This window comes from Colossoma macropomum, unplaced genomic scaffold (genome assembly GCF_904425465.1).
Source record: "Colossoma macropomum unplaced genomic scaffold, Colossoma_macropomum, whole genome shotgun sequence".
NCBI classification, from domain to species: domain Eukaryota; kingdom Metazoa; phylum Chordata; class Actinopteri; order Characiformes; family Serrasalmidae; genus Colossoma; species Colossoma macropomum.
The window spans coordinates 347,383-369,614 of NW_023494787.1; the positions used below are offsets into that span (position 1 = coordinate 347,383).

Consider the following 22,232-nt stretch of genomic DNA (forward strand, 5'->3'; position numbering starts at 1 on the left):
CAGACCGAGCTCTGTGCTGCTGGCAGGCACTGCTCATTATTCTCTCTGTAATTTAATGATTACAAAGATGTTTTCAGCTTAAAAAACCTACACATTATGACTGTTACACAGCTTAGTAAGGACAGTTGTGAGGAATGCACTGTTATGGTTGGGAGCCGAGACTTCACAGGCATTTTATACGTAATAATCACACAGAGTTTAATAAGAATCTGAAGCCGTAATAATCACACAGAGTCCAGACCTCAAGTTCATCCACATGTGATCTTAACTCTGTTCCTACTTCATTCCTTAAGATGGTTTTTGATTGTGCGCACAATAATGTTTTAACTATTGTTTTTCAGAAGCTTTTAAAACTGCCCTGGTGAAGCCTCTGCTAAAAAAGAGTAGCATGGATCCTTCCATACTAAATAATTTTAGACCAATTTCAAACTTAAAAGTAAAGTCTTAGAAAAAGTTGTTTTCAAACAACTAAAAACGTATCTAATATCAAACTAGTTATATGCGAAGTTTCAGTCAGATTTTCGTAATAACCATAGTACAGAGACAGCATTGATTCACATTATAAATTATCTCAGGCTCAGCGCTGCTGCACAAAATCCTTCTATCTTGGTTTTATTAGATCTCAGTGCAGCCTTTGATACCATTGACCACAAGATTTTACTCCAACGCCTTGAACACGGGGTCAGCCTCTCAGGCACAGTTTTAGAATGGTTTAAATCATATTTAAGTAATAGCCAGTTCATGGTTTCACTTGGAAATCATTCATCAAAAACATTTGGCATTTCTTGTGGAGTCCCTCAGGGTTCAGTCTTAGGGCCTTTGCTTTTCTCTTTGTACATGCTACAGTTATGCCTTTCTATTCCTTCTGAAGATCAAGACTCTGTAGACAGACTAACCAGCCGTGTGTCAGATATTTCTCAGTGGTTGTGGCAAAACTTTCTACAATTAATCATGAAAAAACTCAAATACTGATCGTTGGTGCTAAAACTCAGAGAAAGCTGCTTTATGAGAATCTCGGCTCTCTATCTTCATAAACCAAATCTGCAGTAGAAGCCTGGGTGAGATCTTAGACTCTGAGCTCTGTTTAATCTGCTTGTAAACAGTGACTAAATCAGCTTTTAATCAGTGAGAAAATCACTAAAGTTCAGCCTTTTCTCTCTCAGAGCGACGCAGAGAAACTCATAGCTTCGTTTGTTCAGCAGAGTTGATCACTGTAATGATCTTCTTACTGGAGAAAACAGTCCATCCTCTAGAACCCGTACAGAACGCAGCAGCACGGATCCTCACAGCACCAACACAGAGAGCTCATATCCCCCCGTTACACACTGCACTGACCGCCTGGATCTCTTAGAGAGAGTTTAAAGCTCTGCTGCTGGTTTTTAAAGCTCTAAATGACCTTAAAGCTCCTGACCGTCTGTTTATGATCTCAGATCTGCAGATTCTGACCATCTGAACTCCTTCAGTAAAACACAGAAAACGTGGAGAGACTCTTTCAGTTATTCTGCTTCTAAACTGTGGAGCTCAGTTCAGCTTTTATTAGACAGTCGAGCTCAGAGCTCACTTTTAATAAACATCTGAAAACTCAGCTCTTTAACTCAGAGCTTCAGTAAAACTCTACGACTCTAATCTGATCTGTTATTGACTTAAATGATTTTAAATTAATACTCATAATTTCTTGTATAACTGTTTATCACCCGACTGTAAAGCTCTCTGAGCTGCCATCAGCATGAAAATTGCTTTATAAATAAAGATTATTATTATTATTATTATTATTATTATATTCATGTAAACTTTATCATCATGCTATCAAATCACATTTATATATTACTTTCTCCTTCTTTTTGTCATTTTTAAGATTTATATAACATTGTTACGACCCAGTCTAGGGTTAGGCTATAACATAGAAGGAAAGAGAGAGAGAGACACACACATGCCCTTCCGATTACCTTGACCACGCACACAACAACCAGCTTCACAATGATAAAGATTTACTGAAGTTGTAACATAGACCAGAAAACTGAACCAAAACAGCACAACAAGAAAGGAGGTTAGGAGAAATAACAAACATAACAAAGCTAACTACGTTTTAACAATTAACTAACCCTGACCAACAAAAAGAAAAGAAAATACATCAAATTTAACCCAACTCCTTAATGAAACCAATAACCAGGAGAAAACAGAGATAAACAAAAAATGTCCTCCCTCCCTAAACTGAGGAAGTAAAGATACTGCAGTGTCCAGGCCTCACAGACTTTAATGGAGAACATACAGACTTTCAAGGTAACATTCACACCGTATGAGCTGGAGCATATATTAGAGTTCCAACACCATTAGAAACATGTCAGAACAAACACCGTCAGAAAAAACTGGAAATGTTTTATTGGCATTTATATCGAGTTACATAATAGTTTTCTAAGCTATACGAACCAGTATGTGCTCGACCAGGCCTGCGTTTGGTCTGATACCTTTTCTCTGAGGCCGTTTGTGCTGACGTTCAGTTTCACCAGATCTGAGTCATGACGATGGTTTTTCTCGAGACTCTAAGTCATTTATCTTGAGGAATGATGCCGTTCTGACTCGGTCTGAGGATGTCCCAAAATGTACCACGTAGCCCCGCCTAGTGCTAATTAACATATATTTGCATGTTGGTCAGTTTGAAAACGAAAAGTCAGAAATGTAAAGTAAATGTCCAGTAGGTGGCGCTGATGTTCGTTTGCATTTGCCTTTTCATTCTGACACTTAAAGCGCGTCCGCGCCGAAAACTGAATCACAAACCGTCACTTTGCTGTTGATTTATCAGTTTTGCCTTTTCATTTTCATTTTGTCAGATCTGCAGCCGATTGCTGTGAAAAAGAAATAACAATGTAAACACTGCATTTTGATTTTAGTTTTGACCCGTATTCTGCACTTCATGGAGAAAAGCCAAAGTGAAGCTTGGATTTTCTTTTCTCTATTAGCTTTTTCATTTTAGATTCGGCCATGAAAAACCAGAATAACGACTAAAATGAAATGACAAACAGCTGTTTTACATTTATTTTTATTTTTTGTCACAAATGGCTCGCGCTCTTGTGAAAAATGAAATTGCAGATGTAGGTATTTCATTTAATTTTCAATTTTGGCAGGATATTTGCGCAGATGTTTGGAAAAAGAAATGGCAAAAAGAAGTTTGCATTTACATTTTATTGTTTTCATTTTAATTTCTTTTTTGGCTGGATTTGCCTCCCATAGTAAACGGGCCCTTAGCCATTGCAGCAGCCCGTAGAAATCAGAGTTCCGTGGTTCTCAAAAGGCGAACATTTCGACTAAAAGAAGTTGTAGTTGCTTGTCCTGGACGTTAATAACGATAATGTGTGAGTTTTGGAGACTTTTTAAAGGAAGAAATCCGAAAGGGTGAGAGCGGCGTCACCGCGGTTCACTAAAGAGGGACTTACAGGACCACAAAGAGGAAACTGGGGCTCAGAGGACTGACCACAGCCACACTGACTGGTAACATCATAACACTGACAGAGTGAAACGAGCTGAATGTGTCGAGAAGAGCGTAAGAACTGAAGCATTAAGTTCCGGAAATGATTATCACACTTCACTTCAGTGGTAATGTGCATTCATCACCATGTTATTGTGTCAAGCGGACAATAACTCCCTCCACAGCTGGTAGCTTTATTAGAAACCTTCAATTATCAGCTTCTGTCATCTGTCCATCTAATCCTACTGAGTTAGATACTATGACCAAGCTCTTAGAGGATCATTTTCGATCTACTCTAGATAGTGTGGCTCCATTAAAAAGTAAAATAGTAAGGCAGAAAAAACTGCCCCTTGGTATAATGACCACACTCAGGCTTTAAAACAGACCGCCAGACAACTTGAGCGAAAATGGCGCCTGACTAAGCTAGAAGTGTTCCAGTCCGCCTGGAAGGAGAGCCTTATAGACTATAGAAGAGCACTTACTGCAGCACGCTCAGCCTCTCTCTCCTCTCTCATAGAAAACAATAAGAATAATCCTAGATTACTTTTCAGCACAATCTCTAAACTAACAGAGAACAAAACAGTTAGTGAACCCCAGATTCCATCAGCCTATAGCAGCAACGATTTTATGAACTTCTTCAGTGACAAAATTGAAAAAAAATGGGCAGAAAATTCAGAAACACAGTTAAACTCCTCAAACCTGCTTCCCCTTAATGCCAGCCTCAATCTTGAGAATACTATAAACCCTGCAGAGAGGCTGGAATCATTTACCTTACTCCAAGAAAATGAACTAGTTAAAATCGTTTCTTCCGCAAAATCATCTACTTGTATGTTAGATCCGATTCCTACAGGTTTACTCAAGGAAATTCTGCCAGAAATAACCAAGTCTATTCTGTCAATAATAAACTCCACTCTTAGCCTTGGATACATCCCAAAATCTCTCAAACTAGCAGTAATTAGACCACTGATTAAGAAAGCTAACCTTGATCCCTGTGAACTATCAAATTATAGACCCATCTCGAATCTCCCCTTTATATCTAAGAAGTAGTTATTAACCCCGGTAAAAGTCAAAATGATTTATGAGTTATGCGTGACATCACATGTGAAATATGTAAAGTATTTTCCCAGATGTGTATAAAAATGTAAACAACAGTAGTAGGATGTCATGTGTGAAATATGTAAAAAAATTCCCAGCGGTTGGTGTGTGTAAAATGTCAACATCAGTCGTAGGACGTCTCGTGTGAAAATTGCATCTAATTTTCCCAGGAGGTAATGTGTGTAAAAATGTGAACAACTATTGTAGGATGTAAAGAATTTTTATTTTTTTTTTCGGTGATAAAATGTTCAGTTTCAGCATGTTGGAGTGGAAAGCGTGAGCAAATTTTCCCCTTGAGAAGTGTTAATGAAAAAAAAATGATGTGAATTTTGTGTAAAAGTTTAAAGGGGATGAAAAATTAAAACGGGTGGGCGTTAAAAGCGTAAGGATGAGATGCGAGGACTTACCGTCGGTGGGTGGGGGTGGTTGGGTCGGGGTATGGTGTGTGTGTGTGTGTGTGTGTGTGTGTGTGAATGCCTTTTGATAACTTCCCAAGGTTTGTCCGGTATGGTACATGGGAAGAATTTTCAAAAGATTCCCAGGATGTGTTTTAGAAAAAAAGATTCCCAGGATGTGTTTTAGAAAAAAAGTTTCCCAGGATGTGTTTTAGAAAAAAAGATTCCCAGGATGTGTTTTAGAAAAAAAGATTCCCAGGATGTGTTTTGGAAAAAGATTTCCACGATGTCCTTCTTTTTGTGTTTTTGAGTGACAGTAGCAAGTGGGGGGGGCCCCCGTTCTGCTAAGCGTGACTAATAATTGAACAGGTGTCGTGGTGTTTTTCTCCTCACACTACTATAAAAACTGGCCGAGAGCCATAAAAGTTGTAAAAAGTTGCTCATTATTGACCAGTTTGTGAGCAATTACAATACCCCTGCTGGGGGTGTTAAACTTATCGACCGACTCCGAGTACGAGTCTGACACTGAATCTACGAGAAGTACGATGGGTCTCACAGATTCTGACGAATCATCCACAGCGGAGGATGGTGTTATTCGCAACACCCCAGAAAAGGATGCGCCAAACTCAGCTGTTGTTCAGGAAAGACCCAGCGTGATTGTGTGGCGATCTTTCAGCGGCACAGGTTCAGACGAATCACACAGAGCGGCAGCAGCGGTGGGGGATGAAGTTATTTGCATCACCCCTGAAAAAGATACGACAAACTCGGCGGTGGTTCAAGAAAGACCCAGCGTAATTGTGTGCAACGTCGCCAACAGTGTCAACTGTATCACCGCCACGGTCCGGTCGCCACCACGAACAGACAACGTTGTCATTTCAGACGAGGAGGAGGAGGAGGAGGAGGAGGAGGAGGAGGAGGAGGAGGAGGAGGAGGAAGAGATTTCGGGGGTTTGTCAGCCACGACCCGGCGGCTGTGTTTGCAACACACCGAAAGTCGGCGCCAACACAGGTGACGTACCGTCGATCGCAGATCACAGCCCGGTCTCCGATTACGAGGACCGAGTTGATGAGTCGATAGTTTCTGGTAATTTGACGTCAGCGATGAGGTCTGTGTTATTTAATGACAACGCTGTATCTTTTTTGATGACAGGATACAGAGCGATGCCTATGACCATGTTGCGACAAACAGAGATGTGAACCTTCTAAACGTCAAAGATCCAGTCGATTTGTTTGAACTTGAAACTTTAGTGGACAGAACTTTTCGCTGCGACTTCATTCAATAGAATGAGTGTCGCTCAGCGAAACGATACAGGAATATTGACCGAAGCTGAGGATGGATTACCATTGCAGAATGAATGGGATTTATCGGATTTTACCTCACACACTGGCGATGGAGCGAATCAGGATGTTTTTATGCAGGATATCAACGCATCGACTTTGGGAGGGTTACCACCGCAGAGCGAAGGACACGCATCACACGTTAACGACGGCGCAAACGGGAGTGTTATTAACACTTCGACGGGGTGTGAACGGAGGTGTCAGGCGGGAGACCCAGAAATTTACACAGAAGACTGTTTGATCACCAGGCCCTCCACAAGCGGGGAGGGGGATGGGGTGAGGGAGAGACCCAGACCCATGTTTAATCACAGTGAATACAATTATCAAATAAATTTATCGGATCTAGGTACAGGTTTGAATTTAATTCAGTTCACGCAGGCTCTGCACAACCGAGTAGACCGTTTGTTACAAAAAGCCAGACAGGTTTCACAAGGGGGTGACATTATACAAATAAGTTTGAAAGGTGATATTTCAAACTAACGCAGAAATACTTACAAAAAAAAGTAGGCATTTAGTTATATTTTTAAACGCTTACCAAAATTCCTGCTTCGCGTGTAGTTTGACAGGTGTGATGAAACCGGGTTTGACCCAAAGCGAATGTCAAAAGGAAGCTCTATTACTTTTAAATCGGTTAAATATTTCATCGCAACATTTAATTTCATTTAACGACGTGACTTTATTCGAACAGTTTTTAAACGTCAAAATTGTGATTCTTTACAGAGTAAACAACGGTGGTTCGTTTCAGACTTTCCAAACACATGAACAACCGCACGAGTCTTAGATTCTGCAGGTCACAGGATTGTTTTTCACACCACAAACGAATGGGATATTGTGAGAAGGTTAAATGGTGTGAAAACTGTAATCGCTCATACATAGTGACGACCAAACTCCACAGCTGTCCCCAGACCACGTGTAACATTTGCAAGTCACCTTTAGCCGAGAAAGAGGATCCCTGTAAACACCAATGTTTTATCAGACCCACTTTGCCGAGGCCGCAAACGCAGAAATATGTATTTTTTGACATGGAGTCCCATTTTACGGAACAAAACTAGCACGCAGCGATACATATACATGCCGTCACGTACGAAGGTCAACATTGGTGCGCCACGGGCCACGACTGCATAGCAAAGTTTTTTAAACATTTTAGAAAAAACAGATACAAAAAGTATACATTTATCGCTCACAACAGCAGCGGTTATGATTCGTATTTTATGCTAAATTACCTAACAAAGAACAAAATAGTATCTCATCTCATTACTCAAGGAAATAAAATCTTATGCATGACCGATATTTTTTTCTGTAACGATGGAACAGAAAGCAGACGCTCGCGGTTTAAAGACAAAAAGGAAGCTTTACTTGGGGAATCAGGGATGCACACCGTAGTCAGATACCGAGCATGGGTCAGTTCCAAAAAACACAACAAGATGAGAATGGCTATCAAAACAAACAAGGGCAAAACAGTTCGGAGTCCACAAAACAAGCAAAGGATCAAAATCACCAATCCAGATATCCAGGCAGAAGTACAAAAGGGCAAATCCAAAAACAGAGTCAGAGAACACGAGAAGAATAAAGTCATAACCAGAAACACAATCAAAGAAAACGCTCAGCAGTTTCATAAAGAAAGCAATACCTCGCAAAGATTCTAACTAAAGCCCGGGCTTAAATATTATCTAAAACAGCTGCAAAACATTAGTATTCCGGCGAACTTGAGCGCTGATTGGATGATGAGGATCTCTCCGGAGTCATGTGACTTTGCTGAGGAGTCTGGGAAATGGAGTTCGTGTCAGAAGATGCGAGCAAGGGAACTAGCTTCGTCTGGTGAGTGGCAGGAAGCGTGACATTTTCAAACAACGTTACATAGACAGCCTAAGCTTCTTCCAAGTGAAACTGGCTGATTTACCCAAAAGTTTTGGTTTTGAAAATGAGAAAAAGGGTTATTTTCCTCATTATTTTCACACAAAAGATAATTTGTGTTATGTTGGACGTTACCCGAAACCTGAAATGTACGGATATTCACAAATGGCTCCTACGGAGCGGACTGAATTTATAAACTGGTACGAATCAATAAAAAACGGTGTGCTTAAGTTAAAAAAGGAACTGTACCAATGTTGTAAGAATGATATGGTTATTTTAAGAAAAGCCTGCATAATATTTAGAGAACGAGTGCTGTCCATGGCCAATGTGGACCCGTTTCAACACGTCACCATAGCCAGTGTAAGGGGTTGAAAATCTTAATAAAGATGCATGAACACCCATATATATCTTTTTTGTTATTCATATTGGGTTTTAAAAATGTTGAGGTGATTTCTTTTTTTGTGTTTGCTTCCTTTTCATTCTTTTCTTGGGTTTGGGTTTTTTAAATAAACTTCATGTCTTAAAAGCAGATCAGCTTGAGTAAAAAGGGTACTAATTGGGTTAACGGCACTAGACCAGCAGGGGGCGCTCCATACTAAGGGGACGGTTGGTGTGCATAAAAAGGGTGCCAAAGAAGTAATACTTTGAACGCCAAGGATTGCACAGCAAACATTTTTGTCCGTTCTTTCTTTTATTAAGGTATGGAAATGTTGCTTTATCTGTTACTGCCTTGTTTTACTGGTCTTAGAATATATTTTTATGTGCCTGGTGTTTTTATGCCATTGTGTAAGATCACGGAGCCTGCTAACATTAACTTCTAGCACTAGCCCAATTAAGCTGCTATAGTGTTTTTACGGGGGTTCTCTGTGAAGGAAGGCTTTGCTGTTGTGTTTAAGTGGAAACGTTCTTCTGATTGAATTACTGTCGCATTAATGCTTGTGAATTGAGTTGAGAAGCACTTTAATTGCATTTGCACTTTAAACTGGTTTTAGTATTCCCTTTTATGCTGAAGCTGTGATAGTTTATGATTTCCATGTGTTTTAGGGTTTTTATCACATTGGTGTTTTCCATTTATTGCTTTGTTTTTTTTCTTCTTTTCTTTATTTTCCTTTCTTATAAGCTTGAGTTAAGCAACATTGGTTTATTAATTTAATTTTTCTTTTTTAATTATGTGTTCATGAGTTTGAGTATTTCAAATAGATTTTTGTTGTCGTTAGGCTTATTTCATTGACAACGTTTGTTTGTTTGTTTGTTTGTTTGTTTGTTTGTTTGTTTACTATTCCATTAGTGATTAATTGGGTTATTTTGTGAATTTGTGGTCTTTATTTTTTTTCTAGTTTCTTTGTCTAGTTTCTATTTTCTGAGTATTTATTCTATGGAGCTTATCAGGATTAATAAGGGAGCAACCATCGTGTGTGTGTGTGTGTGTGTGTGTGTGTGTGTGTGTGTGTGTGTGTGTGTGTGTGTGTGTGTGTGTGTTCAGAGAGTGGCAGCTGGATCCAGAGAAAATGGCGTCTTCAGAACCGCGGCAAGTGTTACTGTGGGACATACACAAGAGACTTCCATTGCTCAATGCGTCTCAACTGTAATAATCCGGAACTGTCTGAATGTTCTGAGCCACAACTGTTCTATTACATCATAGACTACTTAAAAGGTGAAAAACTCTTGGGTTTGGAAGATGAAGGAATGGCTTGCCTGCTAGCTCTCCATGATGACATCAATGAACTTTTGGGAATAAAAGGCTCAAGTAATCAGTCTAGCCCTTTATCTCAGGGACAGGGTTTTGCAACCCCAGCTTTTAGACGGGAGAGTATGGTGCCTCCTCCTCAAGTAACCAACCTTCCCACAGGTAGTGTTAATTTCAGTAGAGACTCTGGGGAGATGGGGAACACACAGGCACAGACTACTACTCAAGTTGTCAAGATCAGTGATGTTGCAGCTTTTTTACCCAGGAGAGAGTTTAAAATCCAAGGGGGTCAGCTCTCTGACTCTGGGTCTGAGATCCTCTTCACACAACTGTGTAAACAGATTGATGAGGCTGTGTGTGATGGGTTCACAGACTCAGAGATCATAAGAGCTGTACTTAAAGTAACTAAAGGGGGTAATTTTAAAGAGTTGTTGACTAATAAAGATGACCTCTCAGTTGTAGAGCTCAAAACATTGCTTCGTGTTCATATTAGAGATAAAAGTAGCACAGTACTTTTCCAGGAGTTAAGTAACGCAAAACAACAAGATAAAGAAACCCCAGAGCAGTTTGTCTATCGTTTAATGACTTTAAGACAAAGTATACTCCTGACATCTAATCATAGAGATAATGATTTTAATTACGACAAGGGATTGGTGCAGGGGGTATTTTTACATTCTTTGTATCAGGGGTGAAATGAGACAAATAGTGAAAGTAGGCGTAATCTGAAGTCTTATTTTAGTGATCCTCAGATTTCAGACAGTGTAATTTTGGATCAAGTAACTACTGAGGAAGCAGAGAGGGCTAAGCGTTTGGCTGTCCTGAGTAAGCCCAAGTCAGCCACAGTGAGTGCTACACAGCGACTTGGGGTGCAGGAGCAACAAACTTTATGGGTAGAAGCAGGAGTTGAAGCCAACTGGACTGCCATTCAGCAACTTACTGCTCAAGTGGCTGCGCTTACACTGAGTGTGGAGAAGCTGGTGAAGGCAGAACCTCCCTGGGTCAACACTTTGCTGCCAAATATCAACCAGTCCCCACCTGTGACCACCAACCAGTATCCATCAGCTTCAGCTCAGTATTCACCTCTTGTTACCACCCAGGTTGTACCACCTGCCACCACCAACCAGTATCCATCAGCTACAACTCAGTATTCACCTCTTGCCACCACTCAGCGTGCTTCACCTGCCACCACCTAGTTTAGACCAGCCACCAGCACTCGGCGTGTTAAGGGAAGATGTCGTGGATGTATCCAGCAGGGACTTGAGCCGTGCCAACATTGTTTCTGCTGTAGGCAAGTAGGAAATCGGGCTGTGGGCTGCAGCAGCTGGCCGGGGGGGGGGAATGGGGTGAGGTCACTGGGGAGGGACGGCCAGTGACCCAACCATTCTACATGTCCCCCATCCAAGTGGAGGCTGCTAAGGCTGAACAACCAATAGAGGGGCCTGATGGAACCAGCAGCAATGGATGGCGAACTGCCCAAGTAATTGGGGGTAAATGTTTAGTTTCCTGTGTGATCAATGGAGTCAAGACAAGAATGTTGTTAGACACTGGGGCCCAAGTATAGTCGGAAGGAAGTGAGTGAAGTTTACACTACCAGAAGTGGAAGTCAAGTCTTTGGACAATTTGCTGGATGAATCCTTGTATGTGACTGCTGCTAATGGCTCCCACATCCCATTTGATGGCTGGATTGAGGCAGACCTGGAGATCTTGAGCAGAGGCCAAAGCAGGTGTTCCATCCGGGTCCCGTTTCTGGTCTCCAAGAGCTGTCTGGACTGTCCATTACTGGGGATAAATGTGATTGGGGAAGTAATTAAAGGAATTGGTGATGCTACTGACCCCCTGAGTTTGAGTGCCCTGGTGAGTGAGATACTGAATCTGGATGAGCAGGCTGCAGAAGTGGTCACCTCAGCTGCCCAAAAGCCACGGAAAGAGGAAGTATCATGTTGCTGCACAGTGAAGGTGGGCAAGGAAGGCATGGTGATCCAGTCAGGCCAGGTCCATCCAGTGAAGTGCCGAGTGAGGGCGTGGCCCAAAGGAGGAGTGATGTGCTTCAAACCCAGGGCAGAGGGAGGATGGCCAGAGGGGCTGGAGATGTGACCATTGATCGTCCAAGTACCATCAGGAGCCACCAAGGTTGTGGAGATTCCCGTGCAGAATGTGACCCAGCATAGTGTGTACCTAGCGCAACATACAGTTTTGGGCTGGATAGAGGACGTGTGTGTTGTTTTACCTGTCCAAAGCTTTCAGTCCCCACAACAGCAGAGCGCTCAAGTTAATACAGCCCAGCAGAGTAACACCACTATTACCCACTCAGATTCTCCTGTGGACAGCAGATGGCATCCCCCTGTGGACCTGTCGCACCTCAAGGTAGAAGAACAGGCTGTGGTCAGACAATTGTTGTATGAAGAGTCTGATGTGTTTTCCAGGGATGATGGGGACATAGGATGCATTCCATCTTTGAAATTAAAAATACATCTGAAGGATGCTATCCCAAAGCCATTGTACAATGAGGCGAAGGAGTACATACAGACCTTGCTGGAGAGAGGCTGGGTCACCAAGTCAACCTTCTCATACTCCTCACCAGTAGTGTGTGTCCATAAAAAGGATTACTTTACTTAATTTACTTTACAGTTAGTACTCCTTGGGGCCTATACCAGTGGATTCGGGTACCATTTGGGCTTAGCAACGCACCAGCAGCATTCCAACGGTGCATGGAGGGTGCCTTAGAAGGATTGCGAGATGAATGCTGCTCGCCTTACCTGGATGACGTCCTCTGCTACTCCAAAATGTTTGCTGAGCATTTGACCAATTTGAAGCAGATCCTGGGAAGGTTAAGGACCTCTGGAATCAAGTTAAGACCCGCAAAGTGTGAATTGTTCAAGCGCCAAGTGCGTTATGTGGGCCGACTAGTGTCGGAAGAGGGAGTGCAAGTTGACCCCAAAGATCTAGAGGCCGTCAGACAGCTGGGGGAGAGAAAGCCTGCCACAATGGGGGAGGTGGGAGCCCTTTTGGGGTTCTTGAGCCACTACCAGTCATTCAGGATTTCTCCAGGTTAGCTCGGCCACTGTTTGAACTGCTACAGGGTTCTCGTGGGCCTGAGAGGGCACCAACATCCAGGTCAACTAAAAGTAAAGTTAACTGCCAGTTGCCCTCAAAGACTCCAGTACAGTGGACTGCTGAACACAGTGCAGTGGTGGAAGTCATCATTGAGAGGCTGACCAGTCCTCCTGTGCTTGCATACCCTGATTTCAACTTGCCATTTATTCTTCATACTGACGCATCAAAGGAAGGGCTAGGAGCAGTGTTGTACCAGCAGCAGCAAGGTCGGTTGCAGGTGATTGGGTATGGATCCAGGACACTGACAACCTCTGAAAAGAACTACCATCTACATTCAAGCAAGCTGGAATTCCTAGCTTTAAAATGGGCCATCTGTGACAAATTTCGAGACTACCTATACTATGCTCCCACATTCACTGTTTACATAGATAACAACCCCCTCACGTACATCCTGAGCACAGCCCGTCTCAATGCGGTTGGACATCGCTGGGTCGGGGAGCTAGCAGACTTCTACTTTGACATCAAGTATCGTCCTGGTAAAGCCAACATTGATACAGATACACTGTCCCGGTATCCAGTCCCGCTGCAGGAGGTAATGGGTGACTTCACTAAAAGTCTATCTACGGAGGTAGTGACTGCAGTGTGGCAGGGGAATAAGGCCGCTGAAGAGGATGATGTGCCTTGGGTGGCAGCCTTGCAGATGGCTTCAGCAGTGGAGGTGGAACCATCAGGGGCAGCGGTGATCAACCCACAAGATGTGCAGCAGGCGCAGCAGGAAGATGAAGTGATCCAGGAAGTGTTGAAGGAAAAGGGATGGACTGCAAATGAACTGGACAAGAAGCAGATGTCTCGAGACGTCTGGAGGTTGGCGAGGGAGTGGAGCAAGTTGAATGTGGAGCAGGGGGTGTTGTACCGGCAGGCTGGGCCTAGAAAACAACTTATTTTGCCCAGCAAGTTTAAAGCCATGATTCCCAAGCAGCTACATGACAACATGGGCCATGTTGGGGCGGATAAAGTGATCAACTTGGTACGAGAGAGGTTCTATTGGCCATATATGCAACAAGAGGTGGAAGACTATGTGATCAGAAAATGTGCATGTATCCAGCAGAAGTCCCCCACTGTCCCTGAGAAAGCACCAATGGGTTCGATTTCAACTAGTGCACCCTTTGAGTTAGTGGCGGTGGACTACTTGCACCTTGAAAGAAGCGCTGGAGGGTATGAATACATTTTAGTATTAGTTGATCATTTTACCTGTTTTGCCCAGGCCTACCCTACTAAAAACAAGTCAGGGAAAACAGCAATTGAAAAGATTTTTAATGATTTTATCCCCAGTTTTGGGTTCCCAGAAAAACTTCACCATGACCACAGGTGGGAGTTCGAAAATAGCTTGTTCCAGCGACTGCAACAACTGGCATTCCTGGACTACCCTATATCATCCTCAGGGGAACCCAGTGGAGAGACTGAACCGGACTTTACTCCAGATGCTTAGAACGTTGCAGGAAGACAAGAAAGCAGCGTGGAAAGACCACCTACCTCACATTGTCCACGCCTATAATTGCACCAGACATGAAGCCAGAGGGTATGCCCCATTTTTCTTGTTGTATGGGAGATCCCCACGATTGCCAGTAGAACTGTTGTTCAATCTGAGGTCAGATGAGAGAAGTACCAGCCAACAGGAGTTTGCACAGAGGTGGGCTACAAGGATGCAAGAGGTGTATAAGATCGCATCAGAAAATAGTAACAAGTCTTCAGCCAAAGACAAGAAGTACTATGATCAAGGTGTGAGAGGAGTAGTCCTCCTGCCACGTGACAGAATGCTGGTACAGAACCTGTCGGAGAGAGAAGGACCAGGCAAGCTCCGCAGCTATTGGGAAGAAAAGATCTACAGGGTGGTCAGTAGAGCAGGAGATGTTTCAAGTCCTGTCTATAAAGTCCAGGCGGAAAAAGGAGACAAGAACATCTGAATGCTACACAGAAACTTATTGTTATTGGTGAATGACTTACCTTTAGAAAAGGAGCAGCCACAGGAACCTGCCAAAAAAAAAGAACAAACCAGTGAGAAAACAGTTACCACCCAGAGAGCCTGACCCAAGTGAAGATGACTCAGAGGAAGAGGTGACCTACAACTTCTGTCCATTCCCTCGGCAAGTGGGGGACTAAACCAATCCAGCCTGAGTCACAGCCAGCCCAGTCAGAGTTTCCATCCAGAATGAGGACTCTAGTAGGAAACCCTCATCTGCCTGGACAAGAAATACAAAAACAGGCAAGAGATACTGGTCAGGAGGGACAATCAGGGGTGGAACTTAGGGAGGATAATCACGACTTACCTCAAGGAGGAGATGATGAAGTCACTGGTACTCTAGAACAACATCAAGTTTCGGATGGCAAGAACCAAAAGGAAACCGTTGAACCTGTGCTGAGACGGTCATCACGAACAGCTAAACCAAAAGAAGTTTTTACTTACCTGCACCCAGGGCAGCCAGTATATCAACAGTGGAAGCCAGGGGTTTATGCAGTGGTTAGCGATCCTAGGTACCAGGCAGGAACATACCTCACTGTATACCAATGTATACCAATACCCAGGATTAGTAGTTCTGAGTTCTTAGGATTTATTAATAGGAAAGATGCCAGGAGTCATCTTTTAAAGTAGGAGAGAATGTAAGGGGTTGAAAATCTTAATAAAGATGCATCAACACCCATATATATCTTTTTTGTTATTCATATTGGGTTTTAAAAATGTTGAGGTGATTTCTTTTTTTGTGTTTGCTTCCTTTCCATTCTTTTCTTGGGTTTGGGTTTTTTAAATAAACTTCATGTCTTAAAAGCAGATCAGCTTGAGTAAAAAGGGTACTAATTGGGTTAACAGCACTAGACCAGCAGGGGGCGCTCCATACTAAGGGGACGGTTGGTGTGCATAAAAAGGGTGCCGAAGAAGTAATACTTTGAACGCCAAGGATTGCACAGCAAACATTTGTGTCCGTTCTCTCTTTTATTAAGGTATGGAAATGTTGCTTTATCTGTTACTGCCTTGTTTTACTGGTCTTAGAATGTATTTTTATGTGCCTGGTGTTTTGTGCAATTTTATGCCATCGTGTAAACTCTGTACGATGTACTAGAAAAATTACAAAAGCGGGTGTTATATTTTGATACGGATTCTGTCATGTTCACGGCGAAACCGGGGGAATACACTCCTCCCACGGGGTTTTATCTCAGTGATCTGCTGAATCAGATAACGGATTGAGATTATATCAAGGAATTTCTGTCTACAGGACCCAAAAGCTATTGCTTCATCACAGCCGGCGGGCAAGTTTCTCTGAAGGTCAAGGGATTTACAGTTAATCCAAAGACTTCTAAAATTCTTCATTTTGATTCTTTTAAACGGCTGGTGGAGCAGCATGTTAGCACGGGGCGATCCAACACTTTGCTGACCCAGACCTGTTTAATTCAAAGAAACAAAAAAGCTTGGCTCTGCGGAACGTCAGAGCTCTGAAAAAATTTTCATTAATTTATAACAAGAGAATACTGAAATCCAACTTTACCACGGTGCCTTATGGATTTTGACGTCAGATTAAAGTTGCCGTTTACATGTATTTTGGCCGGACTGAGCCGTTCGGGGAAGACGTGCTTTGTGCAAAGACTGTTGGAATGTTCTTCCAAAACTCTCAATGGAAAGCCTGGCAAAATCATGTGGTTTTATGAAAACTGGCAAAAAAGGTACGACGAACTACTGGAGCTTATGCCCGATGTGGTTTTCATTCAAGGAGCACCGAGCAGCCTGCACGACGTGGAACTGGAACAATTCAGACAAGGAGTAGGAGGAGCAGGAGGAGGGGGCCCCCTGATCGTTCTGGACGATATGATGGACGTTATGAGTCAGTCAGTAGAATTAGAAAGGGCTTTCACAAAATATTCTCACCACAATAATCTTAGTGTGATATATTTGACGCAGAATCTATTTTATAGAGGAAAGAATTCTCACACGCTTAGTTTAAACGCCTCCTACCTGATACTTTTTAAAAACCCTAGAGATAAGTTACAAATTTTCATTTTGGCTAAACAAATGTATCCCGGACAATCGAAATATTTCCTGGAATCGTTCCAGGACGCTACGAGTAAACCTTTCGGTTATTTAATTGTGGATCTTAAAGCTGAAACGCCAGAAAGATTTAGGTTATGGAGTGGGCTGTTACCAGGACAAGAATCTGTGGTGTACGTACCTAAAACCTAGAGTTTTTTTTAAATGACGTCAGCCCATTTAAGAAAAGCTGTCCCTTTTCTAAGCGCTTGGATAAACGGCAAGAAAAAAAAAACAAGCCGACAAAAAAAAATTACCCAAATACGTGATTTTGGCCATTTGTGAGACCGTTCTAAATGTTTTAAAAGGCAACTTTCCGCTGACTGACTCTCAGTATAAACAGTTTAAGAAAAGGCGATGCTGTTTAAGGCATCTGGCTGACAAAAGTTATCCGTTTGGGCGCAAGCGTAAACTCATTCAGAAGTTAATCTCTGCGGCCCTGCCTTTTGTGTTGCAAATGCTGACCCCTAAGTAACTATGAACGACGCGTGAAAACTGTACCTAGTCTCTGCCGACCAATTGCAAAAACTCACACCCTCCTCTAAAGGAGACATTAGGGAAAACAGCGAGAATGAACTGGAGCGGGAGATTAAATCCCTGTTGGAGAGAAAGGATTTATCCGCGGACACCAAACTGGATTTGTATTCTCAACTTTTGCGGAAATATCTGACTCTGGTCAAACAAAAATCTTTGGAAAAAAATGAACTGACTTTAAGTTTACCTCCTCCTAACGAAGAAGAAGAAGAAGAAAAATGAGAAAGTAAAACACCGGACGGTTTCTCCATAAAGGTTCTGGAACACTTGCCCGGTCGTTCGAGAAACAAAGCCCGACTGATTATGGACGCGCTGGAAAACGCGTGGACGGCTCGCGGCGAATTCGTGTACAGAGGGGATGTCGTGGAAGGGAGTCATATATTTGATTTGTTAAAAACAGCAACCTCTTATCAGAAGCTGAATTACAAACCCGTCGGGTGGAGCAGTTTCCTTCGCAGCTTGGCGGATGCCAACGTTCCTTCGGGGGCCTTGGGTAATTCTTGTGTAAGGTGAGAGATGGAAAAATACAAACACATCAAGGGGTCCGTTGATGATTCTTTAACGTTTAGCACGCCTGTGAGTACGCCCTCGCGGGTTAAAAAAAAAGAAATAGAAAAAGATATTTTGAACCTCCGGGGTGGATAACATTAAAAATGTTTTCATTTGTATGCTTAAATAACCACATCATTTATATTTGAATCAAAGTACATTTTATGCTTTTTTTTTTATAATCGTGTCTTTTTTTTAAATCAATGGGTAATGTGTATGTTTGAATCTTTTTACATTTTTTATTAGAACATCGTCTCATATTTTCAACTCTTTTAATGTTTTTTCTTGTGTGTGTTTGAATAAAGTAAACATTTTTTTAAAGCGTAGCGATTTTATTTTATTTTTTTTAACCGAGCGATCATTTTCTCGTAAATCGGTGTTATAAGAATTTAGGACTTGAGAAAATGTAAGGCCCTTCATACGCTGTTTTAGAAAATACACGCAGTGATGACCGCACACGTCAGACGATTAGTCTTGTACTTGCCTAGCGTTACACAAAACTCGTTGTGAATTATTTTTTAGAAAAAGCATGATGTAACTGGGGAAAAATTCTGAGTCCGGCTGAAACCCGTAGGAATCAAAAAATTTGGCATTTCCATCTGACAGAATTAAAACAGCCAACCAATGTTCTCCAGGTCGTGTGTGGGGGTGGGTGTTCACAATAAAACCGGACGGAGGTGCGTGGTTTAACGAATACGCCTCTGAACCCTCGGGTGCATCGCATGGCTTTAGAAATCTGTCTGGTGTCTATTTTTTCAAAAATAGTCCATAAGCACTTCACGTTTGTGATTAATTTCTAAAACGTTGTCGAAAACCGCAAACATGATGACGTTTATGGTGTTGGGCAAAGGTGCTCGAAACCGGAGGTCCAGTCTAACGTGCCCCGACTGTATTAAGGAAACGTGTTCGCCCGAGCTTTCGTCGGGGGTCAAGTTGAACACGAATAAACAGTAGCCCTGAGAAAAATCTTCACGAGGGATGGCCAAAGGCTGGTCCCTCAGCCCTCTGTCCGTAGCCTCGACCAGGCTGAAGTATTCTTGCAGGCAGCGCTGCCTGGGAAAAAGGGGTCGAAAAGGCGTGGACGGGTAGGACACACCGTCCACGCTGAGATTTAAAGATTCCACGTCGTAATGATGAAAATTAAAAGGATTTCGCGCGTAAGATCCGCTGAAAGCTTCGTTATGAACAAAACCTATAGCGATGAATTTTGGCACTTGGCCCAAAAATAGATTATCCTGGTTTGACACGTGACCCCCCGCCGGCACGCTTAACACTTTCACGTTAACTCGTTCTAATGGGTACCTCGCGTTAGACTGAAGCAAAGCTGACACGTGCCCCAGTTTCACACTGGGTGACTCGATTCTTTTCATGTACAAAAGGGCCGTTAAAATGTGAAGTTTATAGCCCGGGTTCGGATCCGACGACATTAAAGCAAACTCGTTTTTATTACGAACTAACTTGATTCTTACGTCGACAGAATTTAAAAGAAGCTTTTCCTGAAATCCAAAGTCATTATGCAAATGCCCCATCAATTCGAACATTCGACGTGTCCCCCGACCCCGCTATAAAAAATTCAAGGGGTCCATTATAGGTAATGGCCGTGATCGGTGGCGTTTCTACATATTTGTAGGATTCTATACTGTGTTGCGTCATAGGGATCGGAAATAGGTCCGCATGCGCCCATTCGCGCGGCTCAAAACCACCAGGCCTTTGCCCTCCTGCCGCCTTTCCGACGCGTTTCCCAGTAATTTCCCCGCCGCTGCGGAAACCACGTCTTTCGTGATATTTTTAGCAGCGGTCTTGAGGTGCGGTCTGACCAAGTTGAAGCCCGATTTTAGCAGAGGCACCGTCAGTCTAAACAAACCCCGAAAAACGTTGCCGATCCCTCTTCTGTACTGCACGGGCGCTCCGCTGAAACCTTCTAAACCGGACCCCGCCTGTCACGTATAGTAGAGGACGTAGGGGCTAGGGTCGGCGCAATAAGCAGACATTTTTATCAGATCGGTCTAAAATGTAGCTTCATGATCACTTTTTCAAATTCAAATTTGACGTTTCGGTTTTGATCTTTAACTCTATTAAAATTTCATCAAAAACGTGTTTGCTGACCGGGTTGTAATGCACCTTGTCAAAGTTTAGTGTGACGAAATCCAGATGCGCTTTGGGTATTTGAATGGTTCTCAAAAGAGGTGCTAAGGTATCGGCTACAATCTGATGCGAAGAAATATCCAAATAAAGAAACAAATAAAACGTTCCGCCTTTAATATGGGCAGGGAATTTAGTTTCGGTCGGGTCCGTCCACTTCTGTTCCTCGAAGCCCAGAATGTGCGCCAACTGTCCGTGCGTTCGAATCTGAATAGGTCATCTGTTCAGCAAGGTCAGTCGTTTAATCTCCTCCGGTGTGACCCCTAATTTTACCCCTCTCGTGACCTTATCCAAATATAATTCGAAGTGGGTTTTGGTGGTTCTAAAATATTTGTTCATTTCGGTCAAAATGTCAGCGATGTAAGTATAATAACCGCATTTTAATTTAAAAGACAACTGTTTGCTGAGATCCGGCCCTTCGCACACCCAAAAGTCCGTTTCCTGTCGCCCGCCGTCCGCCAGCGTGTACCAACTCTGGGGAAATGAAATTTCTGCTAAGCCGACCTCCCAACCGCCCCTGAGGTGAACGGTTTTGGCTAACTTCACCCTGTAGCTGGATATCTCGTTTTGAGGGTATAATTTGTCGCTAGCGTTACTCGGCAGAGTGATGAAAAAATCTCTGGTTTCTTCCATGGTGGGGTGGTCCGCGCTTCCGAATAGGCCCTCGCCCCGCTCTCTCACGGGTTTTATCGAGCGTCCAGGATAGAATTTTCGTTTACCCAGGAGTCAAATTTTTTATCCCAACCTTTCCATCTCACCTTAACGAGAACCTCGGATTTAGTTTTTTTCCTAGCCAGTATTTTTTGTACACCATAGACTTTATTTTCAGGTACAATAATTTTTTGTATTTCTTTTTCATAAAAAGAACCTTCTATTAATTCGTTATCGAGATCTTTTAGTTTATACATTGGCGGGTCTCGTTTAATAATTTTATCCACAAAAAAATATTCATCCGTGAAAGACTGTTCGTAACCTTTCGTGAAGACCCTGCACTCTTTCGAAATCCGAACCGCGTCACCTTCTTTAAACTTGGGTCCGGGTAATTCGCCTCTCATTCTTTTCCCGTACAGATGATGAAACACCTGTATCTGATTGCCCTCGTTCACTTCTTCGGGACGCATTTGAATAGATCTGTGAAAAGCGCGATTGTAAGCGCTCACTAGTTCCTGAAGCACCTCTAAATATCTCAAGGTGTTAAAACCTGTAAAATATCTGAACATCCGCGTTTTGAGCGTTTTGTTAAATCGCTCCACCACAGAGGCTTTCAATTCGCTAGCTAGTTGTGTTCTGATAGAGAGGATAAATCTGCCAAGTCTAACTGCCATTGTGAATCTTTTTCGCACGCTAGTACGAAACTCCTTTTAAAGTTTATTCTTCGGGGTTTGTGTAGCGTGTAAGTGTCTGAACTTTGTAAAAGCCATCAATTTCATCTTTATTTTTATTAGCCAACCCCACCTCCCTTAAGCTTTTGATAAAGGGCTCCCTACCACACAGACCGCCTTCCGACCCGGGTTTATGGTACAACTCTTGCAGCGCCGTCTGAGACATGTCCAAATGGTCGAGGTGTGAAACACGTTTGGGTTTTTATATTTTCTTCTAGGTAATTCAAAAAACACGGTCTAAAATAAAATGTGGAGAAAACAAACTGATGACATGAAGATGACTTCAAAAGGTTTTTATGGTTTTTATTATTTTTTTGTTTAAAGTTTTTATGTTTTTAATTTTTTTTGTTATAAATGGTTTATTTTATAATTTTTTTGGTTGTTAGTAACTAATCTACTGACAAACCGTTAGTTTGAGATATAGGTAAATTAGTTTCAAACTAAATGTGATGAACATTGAAGTATAAAATATTAAAATATAGAAATTAAAAGGTTACACATTTCTACTAAAATATTAAAATGAAAAATGGTTACATGATTTAAAATATAAAAATTAACAGGTTACACGTTTCTACTAAAATATTAAAATGAGAAAAATGGTTACATGATTTTAATATTAAAATGAAAAAAATGGTTACACTATTTAAAAATATTTAAAAAAATAT

The 22,232-nt window shown here is 42.3% G+C and overlaps 1 protein-coding gene across 1 annotated transcript in view; it reads left to right on the top strand.

Moving 5' to 3' along the window:
- LOC118805159 overlaps positions 1 to 22,232 on the top strand; it is a 1,027,118-nt gene that overhangs the window by 327,707 nt on the left and 677,179 nt on the right. The window lies entirely within an intron of this gene.